This window comes from Saccoglossus kowalevskii, chromosome 22 (assembly GCF_978046115.1).
Source record: "Saccoglossus kowalevskii chromosome 22, keSacKowa6.1, whole genome shotgun sequence".
Lineage (NCBI taxonomy): Eukaryota > Metazoa > Hemichordata > Enteropneusta > Harrimaniidae > Saccoglossus > Saccoglossus kowalevskii.
The window spans coordinates 24,978,865-24,991,005 of record NC_140662.1 but is presented as its reverse complement, the minus strand read 5'-3'; the positions used below and the strand labels follow the sequence as shown (position 1 = coordinate 24,991,005).

Sequence of the window (12,141 nt, the reverse complement as noted above, 5' to 3'; positions counted from 1 at the left end):
TTTTTTGTTTGTTTGTTTTTTTCATTTTTATTTCACAGATTACTTCCAATTGGCGGATCTTTGTGGCCGGGCACTGACCTTCTGTAGAAATTTACACTTTGGTTTGATAGCTCATCAAATTCGCACGAGTTGCGCCCTCTACCAGCGGATACAGGGATATGTTGAAGTAGCTGTCGACTGAAAGGGCAAGTTATTAAAAAAATCATGAAGGTAAACTATTAATTACATTGTTGACTATCAACAGTTTGTACTGACTGGCAGCTAAACTTTGAAGTGCTATATGCTAAAACAATGTTACAATCATACTGGACATTATGCCGAAAAGAAATCTAAGATTAATTATAATATCCGAAATGACGAGACGGTTTTCACTTTGAACAACATTGTTACAGTATCGTCGCTATAGAGCGCGACTTAAACGTTTATTGGTCAGAAAGCAGGGGCAAATTATGTATTTCTCATATTCAAGGCAGCGTTCCTCATAATGTATTTTGTATAACATAATTATTTGTCTAGCCTTTAATAACAAACCACCTAAGTTTCTGTAAGAAATTACACATAGTACACAAAATCGAAAGATATTTGTTTTCCCACTTTACTCACCTTATCCGAAGTTGTGGTCACTGAAACGTATGTATTACACCACAACCATATGTCGAATTAACTCTGGTTTTTCTGCAGGCCGCATAAATCTTTCGCCTTTTACTAAAGATTTCCGTGCAGAGGAACAACTAATGAGTCTATAATCAAATTTTTGATAACCCCGCTCAATTGCGGGCGATAAATAAACAAATATTAGAAATAATTGAATCGGCAACCTGAATATGTACGATATTCAGATGACCAAATCTTTCAGTATCCAAATTTCGACGATGGCCAGGCTCTATCGGGCGGGTTTACAACAGACGGGCAGGTTTCATGACTGTCTAATCAGGCCCGGGTATGCTTGGGCAAAATTCAACATCGCCGTTTTTTGTTTGTTTGTTTTTTTCATTTTTATTTCACAGATTACTTCCAATTGGCGGATCTTTGTGGCCGGGCACTGACCTTCTGTAGAAATTTACACTTTGGTTTGATAGCTCATCAAATTCGCACGAGTTGCGCCCTCTACCAGCGGATACAGGGATATGTTGAAGTAGCTGTCGACTGAAAGGGCAAGTTATTAAAAAAATCGTGAAGGTAAACTATTAATTACATTGTTGACTATCAACAGTTTGTACTGACTGGCAGCTAAACTTTGAAGTGCTATATGCTAAAACAATGTTACAATCATACTGGACATTATGCCGAAAAGAAATCTAAGATTAATTATAATATCCGAAATGACGAGACGGTTTTCACTTTGAACAACATTGTTACAGTATCGTCGCTATAGAGCGCGACTTAAACGTTTATTGGTCAGAAAGCAGGGGCAAATTATGTATTTCTCATATTCAAGGCAGCGTTCCTCATAATGTATTTTGTATAACATAATTATTTGTCTAGCCTTTAATAACAAACCACCTAAGTTTCTGTAAGAAATTACACATAGTACACAAAATCGAAAGATATTTGTTTTCCCACTTTACTCACCTTATCCGAAGTTGTGGTCACTGAAACGTATGTATTACACCACAACCATATGTCGAATTAACTCTGGTTTTTCTGCAGGCCGCATAAATCTTTCGCCTTTTACTAAAGATTTCCGTGCAGAGGAACAACTAATGAGTCTATAATCAAATTTTTGATAACCCCGCTCAATTGCGGGCGATAAATAAACAAATATTAGAAATAATTGAATCGGCAACCTGAATATGTACGATATTCAGATGACCAAATCTTTCAGTATCCAAATTTCGACGATGGCCAGGCTCTATCGGGCGGGTTTACAACAGACGGGCAGGTTTCATGACTGTCTAATCAGGCCCGGGTATGCTTGGGCAAAATTCAACATCGCCGTTTTTTGTTTGTTTGTTTTTTTCATTTTTATTTCACAGATTACTTCCAATTGGCGGATCTTTGTGGCCGGGCACTGACCTTCTGTAGAAATTTACACTTTGGTTTGATAGCTCATCAAATTCGCACGAGTTGCGCCCTCTACCAGCGGATACAGGGATATGTTGAAGTAGCTGTCGACTGAAAGGGCAAGTTATTAAAAAAATCATGAAGGTAAACTATTAATTACATTGTTGACTATCAACAGTTTGTACTGACTGGCAGCTAAACTTTGAAGTGCTATATGCTAAAACAATGTTACAATCATACTGGACATTATGCCGAAAAGAAATCTAAGATTAATTATAATATCCGATATGACGAGACGGTTTTCACTTTGAACAACATTGTTACAGTATCGTCGCTATAGAGCGCGACTTAAACGTTTATTGGTCAGAAAGCAGGAGCAAATTATGTATTTCTCATATTCAAGGCAGCGTTCCTCATAATGTATTTTGTATAACATAATTATTTGTCTAGCCTTTAATAACAAACCACCTAAGTTTCTGTAAGAAATTACACATAGTACACAAAATCGAAAGATATTTGTTTTCCCACTTTACTCACCTTATCCGAAGTTGTGGTCACTGAAACGTATGTATTACACCACAACCATATGTCGAATTAACTCTGGTTTTTCTGCAGGCCGCATAAATCTTTCGCCTTTTACTAAAGATTTCCGTTCAGAGGAACAACTAATGAGTCTATAATCAAATTTTTGATAACCCCGCTCAATTGCGGGGCGATAAATAAACAAATATTAGAAATAATTGAATCGGCAACCTGAATATGTACGATATTCAGATGACCAAATCTTTCAGTATCCAAATTTCGACGATGGCTAGGGTCTATCGGGCGGGTTTACAACTGACGGGCAGGTTTCATGACTGTCTAATCAGGCCCGGGTAAGCTTGGGCAAAATTGAACATCGCCGTTTTTTGTTTTTTGTTTTCATTTTTATTTCACAGATTACTTCCAATTGGCGGATCTTTGTGGCCGGGCACTGACCTTCTGTAGAAATTTACACTTTGGTTTGATAGCTCATCAAATTCGCACGAGTTGCGCCCTCTACCAGCGGATACAGGGATGTGTTGAAGTAGCTGTCGACTGAAAGGGCAAGTTATTAAAAAAATCATGAAGGTAAACTATTAATTACATTGTTGACTATCAACAGTTTGTACTGACTGGCAGCTAAACTTTGAAGTGCTATATGCTAAAACAATGTTACAATCATACTGGACATTATGCCGAAAAGAAATCTAAGATTAATTATAATATCCGAAATGACGAGACGGTTTTCACTTTGAACAACATTGTTACAGTATCGTCGCTATAGAGCGCGACTTAAACGTTTATTGGTCAGAAAGCAGGGGCAAATTATGTATTTCTCATATTCAAGGCAGCGTTCCTCATAATGTATTTTGTATAACATAATTATTTGTCTAGCCTTTAATAACAAACCACCTAAGTTTCTGTAAGAAATTACACATAGTACACAAAATCGAAAGATATTTGTTTTCCCACTTTACTCACCTTATCCGAAGTTGTGGTCACTGAAACGTATGTATTACACCACAACCATATGTCGAATTAACTCTGGTTTTTCTGCAGGCCGCATAAATCTTTCGCCTTTTACTAAAGATTTCCGTGCAGAGGAACAACTAATGAGTCTATAATCAAATTTTTGATAACCCCGCTCAATTGCGGGGCGATAAATAAACAAATATTAGAAATAATTGAATCGGCAATCTGAATATGTACGATATTCAGATGACCAAATCTTTCAGTATCCAAATTTCGACGATGGCCAGGCTCTATCGGGCGGGTTTACAACAGACGGGCAGGTTTCATGACTGTCTAATCAGGCCCGGGTATGCTTGGGCAAAATTCAACATCGCCGTTTTTTGTTTGTTTGTTTTTTTCATTTTTATTTCACAGATTACTTCCAATTGGCGGATCTTTGTGGCCGGGCACTGACCTTCTGTAGAAATTTACACTTTGGTTTGATAGCTCATCAAATTCGCACGAGTTGCGCCCTCTACCAGCGGATACAGGGATATGTTGAAGTAGCTGTCGACTGAAAGGGCAAGTTATTAAAAAAATCATGAAGGTAAACTATTAATTACATTGTTGACTATCAACAGTTTGTACTGACTGGCAGCTAAACTTTGAAGTGCTATATGCTAAAACAATGTTACAATCATACTGGACATTATGCCGAAAAGAAATCTAAGATTAATTATAATATCCGAAATGACGAGACGGTTTTCACTTTGAACAACATTGTTACAGTATCGTCGCTATAGAGCGCGACTTAAACGTTTATTGGTCAGAAAGCAGGGGCAAATTATGTATTTCTCATATTCAAGGCAGCGTTCCTCATAATGTATTTTGTATAACATAATTATTTGTCTAGCCTTTAATAACAAACCACCTAAGTTTCTGTAAGAAATTACACATAGTACACAAAATCGAAAGATATTTGTTTTCCCACTTTACTCACCTTATCCGAAGTTGTGGTCACTGAAACGTATGTATTACACCACAACCATATGTCGAATTAACTCTGGTTTTTCTGCAGGCCGCATAAATCTTTCGCCTTTTACTAAAGATTTCCGTGCAGAGGAACAACTAATGAGTCTATAATCAAATTTTTGATAACCCCGCTCAATTGCGGGGCGATAAATAAACAAATATTAGAAATAATTGAATCGGCAACCTGAATATGTACGATATTCAGATGACCAAATCTTTCAGTATCCAAATTTCGACGATGGCCAGGCTCTATCGGGCGGGTTTACAACAGACGGGCAGGTTTCATGACTGTCTAATCAGGCCCGGGTATGCTTGGGCAAAATTCAACATCGCCGTTTTTTGTTTGTTTGTTTTTTTCATTTTTATTTCACAGATTACTTCCAATTGGCGGATCTTTGTGGCCGGGCACTGACCTTCTGTAGAAATTTACACTTTGGTTTGATAGCTCATCAAATTCGCACGAGTTGCGCCCTCTACCAGCGGATACAGGGATATGTTGAAGTAGCTGTCGACTGAAAGGGCAAGTTATTAAAAAAATCATGAAGGTAAACTATTAATTACATTGTTGACTATCAACAGTTTGTACTGACTGGCAGCTAAACTTTGAAGTGCTATATGCTAAAACAATGTTACAATCATACTGGACATTATGCCGAAAAGAAATCTAAGATTAATTATAATATCCGAAATGACGAGACGGTTTTCACTTTGAACAACATTGTTACAGTATCGTCGCTATAGAGCGCGACTTAAACGTTTATTGGTCAGAAAGCAGGGGCAAATTATGTATTTCTCATATTCAAGGCAGCGTTCCTCATAATGTATTTTGTATAACATAATTATTTGTCTAGCCTTTAATAACAAACCACCTAAGTTTCTGTAAGAAATTACACATAGTACACAAAATCGAAAGATATTTGTTTTCCCACTTTACTCACCTTATCCGAAGTTGTGGTCACTGAAACGTATGTATTACACCACAACCATATGTCGAATTAACTCTGGTTTTTCTGCAGGCCGCATAAATCTTTCGCCTTTTACTAAAGATTTCCGTGCAGAGGAACAACTAATGAGTCTATAATCAAATTTTTGATAACCCCGCTCAATTGCGGGGCGATAAATAAACAAATATTAGAAATAATTGAATCGGCAACTTGAATATGTACGATATTCAGATGACCAAATCTTTCAGTATCCAAATTTCGACGATGGCCAGGCTCTATCGGGCGGGTTTACAACAGACGGGCAGGTTTCATGACTGTCTAATCAGGCCCGGGTATGCTTGGGCAAAATTCAACATCGCCGTTTTTTGTTTGTTTGTTTTTTTAATTTTTATTTCACAGATTACTTCCAATTGGCGGATCTTTGTGGCCGGGCACTGACCTTCTGTAGAAATTTACACTTTGGTTTGATAGCTCATCAAATTCGCACGAGTTGCGCCCTCTACCAGCGGATACAGGGATATGTTGAAGTAGCTGTCGACTGAAAGGGCAAGTTATTAAAAAAATCATGAAGGTAAACTATTAATTACATTGTTGACTATCAACAGTTTGTACTGACTGGCAGCTAAACTTTGAAGTGCTATATGCTAAAACAATGTTACAATCATACTGGACATTATGCCGAAAAGAAATCTAAGATTAATTATAATATCCGAAATGACGAGACGGTTTTCACTTTGAACAACATTGTTACAGTATCGTCGCTATAGAGCGCGACTTAAACGTTTATTGGTCAGAAAGCAGGGGCAAATTATGTATTTCTCATATTCAAGGCAGCGTTCCTCATAATGTATTTTGTATAACATAATTATTTGTCTAGCCTTTAATAACAAACCACCTAAGTTTCTGTAAGAAATTACACATAGTACACAAAATCGAAAGATATTTGTTTTCCCACTTTACTCACCTTATCCGAAGTTGTGGTCACTGAAACGTATGTATTACACCACAACCATATGTCGAATTAACTCTGGTTTTTCTGCAGGCCGCATAAATCTTTCGTCTTTTACTAAAGATTTCCGTGCAGAGGAACAACTAATGAGTCTATAATCAAATTTTTGATAACCCCGCTCAATTGCGGGGCGATAAATAAACAAATATTAGAAATAATTGAATCGGCAACCTGAATATGTACGATATTCAGATGACCAAATCTTTCAGTATCCAAATTTCGACGATGGCCAGGCTCTATCGGGCGGGTTTACAACAGACGGGCAGGTTTCATGACTGTCTAATCAGGCCCGGGTATGCTTGGGCAAAATTCAACATCGCCGTTTTTTGTTTGTTTCTTTTTTTGATTTTTATTTCACAGATTACTTCCAATTGGCGGATCTTTGTGGCCGGGCACTGACCTTCTGTAGAAATTTACACTTTGGTTTGATAGCTCATCAAATTCGCACGAGTTGCGCCCTCTACCAGCGGATACAGGGATATGTTGAAGTAGCTGTCGACTGAAAGGGCAAGTTATTAAAAAAATCATGAAGGTAAACTATTAATTACATTGTTGACTATCAACAGTTTGTACTGACTGGCAGCTAAACTTTGAAGTGCTATATGCTAAAACAATGTTACAATCATACTGGACATTATGCCGAAAAGAAATCTAAGATTAATTATAATATCCGAAATGACGAGACGGTTTTCACTTTGAACAACATTGTTACAGTATCGTCGCTATAGAGCGCGACTTAAACGTTTATTGGTCAGAAAGCAGGGGCAAATTATGTATTTCTCATATTCAAGGCAGCGTTCCTCATAATGTATTTTGTATAACATAATTATTTGTCTAGCCTTTAATAACAAACCACCTAAGTTTCTGTAAGAAATTACACATAGTACACAAAATCGAAAGATATTTGTTTTCCCACTTTACTCACCTTATCCGAAGTTGTGGTCACTGAAACGTATGTATTACACCACAACCATATGTCGAATTAACTCTGGTTTTTCTGCAGGCCGCATAAATCTTTCGCCTTTTACTAAAGATTTCCGTGCAGAGGAACAACTAATGAGTCTATAATCAAATTTTTGATAACCCCGCTCAATTGCGGGGCGATAAATAAACAAATATTTGAAATAATTGAATCGGCAACCTGAATATGTACGATATTCAGATGACCAAATCTTTCAGTATCCAAATTTCGACGAAGGCCAGGCTCTATCGGGCGGGTTTACAACAGACGGGCAGGTTTCATGACTGTCTAATCAGGCCCGGGTATGCTTGGGCAAAATTCAACATCGCCGTTTTTTGTTTGTTTGTTTTTTCATTTTTATTTCACAGATTATTTCCAATTGGCGGATCTTTGTGGCCGGGCACTGACCTTCTGTAGAAATTTACACTTTGGTTTGATAGCTCATCAAATTCGCACGAGTTGCGCCCTCCACCAGCGGATACAGGGATATGTTGAAGTAGCTGTCGACTGAAAGGGCAAGTTATTAAAAAAATCATGAAGGTAAACTATTAATTACATTGTTGACTATCAACAGTTTGTACTGACTGGCAGCTAAACTTTGAAGTGCTATATGCTAAAACAATGTTACAATCATACTGGACATTATGCCGAAAAGAAATCTAAGATTAATTATAATATCCGAAATGACGAGACGGTTTTCACTTTGAACAACATTGTTACAGTATCGTCGCTATAGAGCGCGACTTAAACGTTTATTGGTCAGAAAGCAGGGGCAAATTATGTATTTCTCATATTCAAGGCAGCGTTCCTCATAATGTATTTTGTATAACATAATTATTTGTCTAGCCTTTAATAACAAACCACCTAAGTTTCTGTAAGAAATTACACATAGTACACAAAATCGAAAGATATTTGTTTTCCCACTTTACTCACCTTATCCGAAGTTGTAGTCACTGAAACGTATGTATTACACCACGACCATATGTCGAATTAACTCTGGTTTTTCTGCAGGCCGCATAAATCTTTCGCCTTTTACTAAAGATTTCCGTGCAGAGGAACAACTAATGAGTCTATAATCAAATTTTTGATAACCCCGCTCAATTGCGGGGCGATAAATAAACAAATATTAGAAATAATTGAATCGGCAACCTGAATATGTACGATATTCAGATGACCAAATCTTTCAGTATCCAAATTTCGACGATGGCCAGGCTCTATCGGGCGGGTTTACAACAGACGGGCAGGTTTCATGACTGTCTAATCAGGCCCGGGTATGCTTGGGCAAAATTCAACATCGCCGTTTTTTGTTTGTTTGTTTTTTTCATTTTTATTTCACAGATTACTTCCAATTGGCGGATCTTTGTGGCCGGGCACTGACCTTCTGTAGAAATTTACACTTTGGTTTGATAGCTCATCAAATTCGCACGAGTTGCGCCCTCTACCAGCGGATACAGGGATATGTTGAAGTAGCTGTCGACTGAAAGGGCAAGTTATTAAAAAAATCATGAAGGTAAACTATTAATTACATTGTTGACTATCAACAGTTTGTACTGACTGGCAGCTAAACTTTGAAGTGCTATATGCTAAAACAATGTTACAATCATACTGGACATTATGCCGAAAAGAAATCTAAGATTAATTATAATATCCGAAATGACGAGACGGTTTTCACTTTGAACAACATTGTTACAGTATCGTCGCTATAGAGCGCGACTTAAACGTTTATTGGTCAGAAAGCAGGGGCAAATTATGTATTTCTCATATTCAAGGCAGCGTTCCTCATAATGTATTTTGTATAACATAATTATTTGTCTAGCCTTTAATAACAAACCACCTAAGTTTCTGTAAGAAATTACACATAGTACACAAAATCGAAAGATATTTGTTTTCCCACTTTACTCACCTTATCCGAAGTTGTAGTCACTGAAACGTATGTATTACACCACAACCATATGTCGAATTAACTCTGGTTTTTCTGCAGGCCGCATAAATCTTTCGCCTTTTACTAAAGATTTCCGTGCAGAGGAACAACTAATGAGTCTATAATCAAATTTTTGATAACCCCGCTCAATTGCGGGGCGATAAATAAACAAATATTAGAAATAATTGAATCGGCAACCTGAATATGTACGATATTCAGATGACCAAATCTTTCAGTATCCAAATTTCGACGATGGCCAGGCTCTATCGGGCGGGTTTACAACAGACGGGCAGGTTTCATGACTGTCTAATCAGGCCCGGGTATGCTTGGGCAAAATTCAACATCGCCGTTTTTTGTTTGTTTGTTTTTTTCATTTTTATTTCACAGATTATTTCCAATTGGCGGATCTTTGTGGCCGGGCACTGACCTTCTGTAGAAATTTACACTTTGGTTTGATAGCTCATCAAATTCGCACGAGTTGCGCCCTCCACCAGCGGATACAGGGATATGTTGAAGTAGCTGTCGACTGAAAGGGCAAGTTATTAAAAAAATCATGAAGGTAAACTATTAATTACATTGTTGACTATCAACAGTTTGTACTGACTGGCAGCTAAACTTTGAAGTGCTATATGCTAAAACAATGTTACAATCATACTGGACATTATGCCGAAAAGAAATCTAAGATTAATTATAATATCCGAAATGACGAGACGGTTTTCACTTTGAACAACATTGTTACAGTATCGTCGCTATAGAGCGCGACTTAAACGTTTATTGGTCAGAAAGCAGGGGCAAATTATGTATTTCTCATATTCAAGGCAGCGTTCCTCATAATGTATTTTGTATAACATAATTATTTGTCTAGCCTTTAATAACAAACCACCTAAGTTTCTGTAAGAAATTACACATAGTACACAAAATCGAAAGATATTTGTTTTCCCACTTTACTCACCTTATCCGAAGTTGTAGTCACTGAAACGTATGTATTACACCACAACCATATGTCGAATTAACTCTGGTTTTTCTGCAGGCCGCATAAATCTTTCGCCTTTTACTAAAGATTTCCGTGCAGAGGAACAACTAATGAGTCTATAATCAAATTTTTGATAACCCCGCTCAATTGCGGGGCGATAAATAAACAAATATTAGAAATAATTGAATCGGCAACCTGAATATGTACGATATTCAGATGACCAAATCTTTCAGTATCCAAATTTCGACGAAGGCCAGGCTCTATCGGGCGGGTTTACAACAGACGGGCAGGTTTCATGACTGTCTAATCAGGCCCGGGTATGCTTGGGCAAAATTCAACATCGCCGTTTTTTGTTTGTTTGTTTTTTTCATTTTTATTTCACAGATTACTTCCAATTGGCGCATCTTTGTGGCCGGGCACTGACCTTCTGTAGAAATTTACACTTTGGTTTGATAGCTCATCAAATTCGCACGAGTTGCGCCCTCTACCAGCGGATACAGGGATATGTTGAAGTAGCTGTCGACTGAAAGGGCAAGTTATTAAAAAAATCATGAAGGTAAACTATTAATTACATTGTTGACTATCAACAGTTTGTACTGACTGGCAGCTAAACTTTGAAGTGCTATATGCTAAAACAATGTTACAATCATACTGGACATTATGCCGAAAAGAAATCTAAGATTAATTATAATATCCGAAATGACAAGACGGTTTTCACTTTGAACAACATTGTTACAGTATCGTCGCTATAGAGCGCGACTTAAACGTTTATTGGTCAGAAAGCAGGGGCAAATTATGTATTTCTCATATTCAAGGCAGCGTTCCTCATAATGTATTTTGTATAACATAATTATTTGTCTAGCCTTTAATAACAAACCACCTAAGTTTCTGTAAGAAATTACACATAGTACACAAAATCGAAAGATATTTGTTTTCCCACTTTACTCACCTTATCCGAAGTTGTGGTCACTGAAACGTATGTATTACACCACAACCATATGTCGAATTAACTCTGGTTTTTCTGCAGGCCGCATAAATCTTTCGCCTTTTACTAAAGATTTCCGTGCAGAGGAACAACTAATGAGTCTATAATCAAATTTTTGATAACCCCGCTCAATTGCGGGGCGATAAATAAACAAATATTAGAAATAATTGAATCGGCAACCTGAATATGTACGATATTCAGATGACCAAATCTTTCAGTATCCAAATTTCGACGATGGCCAGGCTCTATCGGGCGGGTTTACAACAGACGGGCAGGTTTCATGACTGTCTAATCAGGCCCGGGTATGCTTGGGCAAAATTCAACATCGCCGTTTTTTGTTTGTTTGTTTTTTTCATTTTTATTTCACAGATTACTTCCAATTGGCGGATCTTTGTGGCCGGGCACTGACCTTCTGTAGAAATTTACTCTTTGGTTTGATAGCTCATCAAATTCGCACGAGTTGCGCCCTCTACCAGCGGATACAGGGATATGTTGAAGTAGCTGTCGACTGAAAGGGCAAGTTATTAAAAAAATCATGAAGGTAAACTATTAATTACATTGTTGACTATCAACAGTTTGTACTGACTGGCAGCTAAACTTTGAAGTGCTATATGCTAAAACAATGTTACAATCATACTGGACATTATGCCGAAAAGAAATCTAAGATTAATTATAATATCCGAAATGACGAGACGGTTTTCACTTTGAACAACATTGTTACAGTATCGTCGCTATAGAGCGCGACTTAAACGTTTATTGGTCAGAAAGCAGGGGCAAATTATGTATTTCTCATATTCAAGGCAGCGTTCCTCATAATGTATTTTGTATAACATAATTAT

General features: G+C 37.4%; 12 non-coding genes across 12 annotated transcripts; all 12 read left to right on the top strand.

Annotated features, from left to right (window-relative positions):
• Positions 1-661: 661 nt before the first annotated feature.
• Positions 662-781, top strand: LOC146729319 (U5 spliceosomal RNA). The gene has a single exon (XR_014928491.1). It is a non-coding gene; the product is annotated as a U5 spliceosomal RNA (small nuclear RNA).
• Positions 782-1,630: 849 nt separating this feature from the next.
• Positions 1,631-1,750, top strand: LOC146729318 (U5 spliceosomal RNA). Its single transcript, XR_014928490.1, has one exon. It is a non-coding gene; the product is annotated as a U5 spliceosomal RNA (small nuclear RNA).
• Positions 1,751-2,599: 849 nt separating this feature from the next.
• LOC146729317 (U5 spliceosomal RNA) lies at positions 2,600-2,719 on the top strand. The gene has a single exon (XR_014928511.1). It is a non-coding gene; the product is annotated as a U5 spliceosomal RNA (small nuclear RNA).
• Positions 2,720-3,565: 846 nt separating this feature from the next.
• Positions 3,566-3,685, top strand: LOC146729316 (U5 spliceosomal RNA). The gene has a single exon (XR_014928411.1). It is a non-coding gene; the product is annotated as a U5 spliceosomal RNA (small nuclear RNA).
• An 850-nt stretch (positions 3,686-4,535) lies between these two features.
• LOC146729315 (U5 spliceosomal RNA) lies at positions 4,536-4,655 on the top strand. The gene has a single exon (XR_014928409.1). It is a non-coding gene; the product is annotated as a U5 spliceosomal RNA (small nuclear RNA).
• An 850-nt stretch (positions 4,656-5,505) lies between these two features.
• LOC146729314 (U5 spliceosomal RNA) lies at positions 5,506-5,625 on the top strand. Its single transcript, XR_014928408.1, has one exon. It is a non-coding gene; the product is annotated as a U5 spliceosomal RNA (small nuclear RNA).
• An 850-nt stretch (positions 5,626-6,475) lies between these two features.
• LOC146729313 (U5 spliceosomal RNA) lies at positions 6,476-6,595 on the top strand. Its single transcript, XR_014928503.1, has one exon. It is a non-coding gene; the product is annotated as a U5 spliceosomal RNA (small nuclear RNA).
• Positions 6,596-7,445: 850 nt separating this feature from the next.
• On the top strand, positions 7,446-7,565 carry LOC146729312 (U5 spliceosomal RNA). Its single transcript, XR_014928407.1, has one exon. It is a non-coding gene; the product is annotated as a U5 spliceosomal RNA (small nuclear RNA).
• Positions 7,566-8,414: 849 nt separating this feature from the next.
• On the top strand, positions 8,415-8,534 carry LOC146729311 (U5 spliceosomal RNA). Its single transcript, XR_014928406.1, has one exon. It is a non-coding gene; the product is annotated as a U5 spliceosomal RNA (small nuclear RNA).
• An 850-nt stretch (positions 8,535-9,384) lies between these two features.
• Positions 9,385-9,504, top strand: LOC146729310 (U5 spliceosomal RNA). The gene has a single exon (XR_014928405.1). It is a non-coding gene; the product is annotated as a U5 spliceosomal RNA (small nuclear RNA).
• Positions 9,505-10,354: 850 nt separating this feature from the next.
• LOC146729309 (U5 spliceosomal RNA) lies at positions 10,355-10,474 on the top strand. Its single transcript, XR_014928403.1, has one exon. It is a non-coding gene; the product is annotated as a U5 spliceosomal RNA (small nuclear RNA).
• Positions 10,475-11,324: 850 nt separating this feature from the next.
• On the top strand, positions 11,325-11,444 carry LOC146729308 (U5 spliceosomal RNA). Its single transcript, XR_014928402.1, has one exon. It is a non-coding gene; the product is annotated as a U5 spliceosomal RNA (small nuclear RNA).
• The last annotated feature ends 697 nt before the right edge of the window (positions 11,445-12,141 follow it).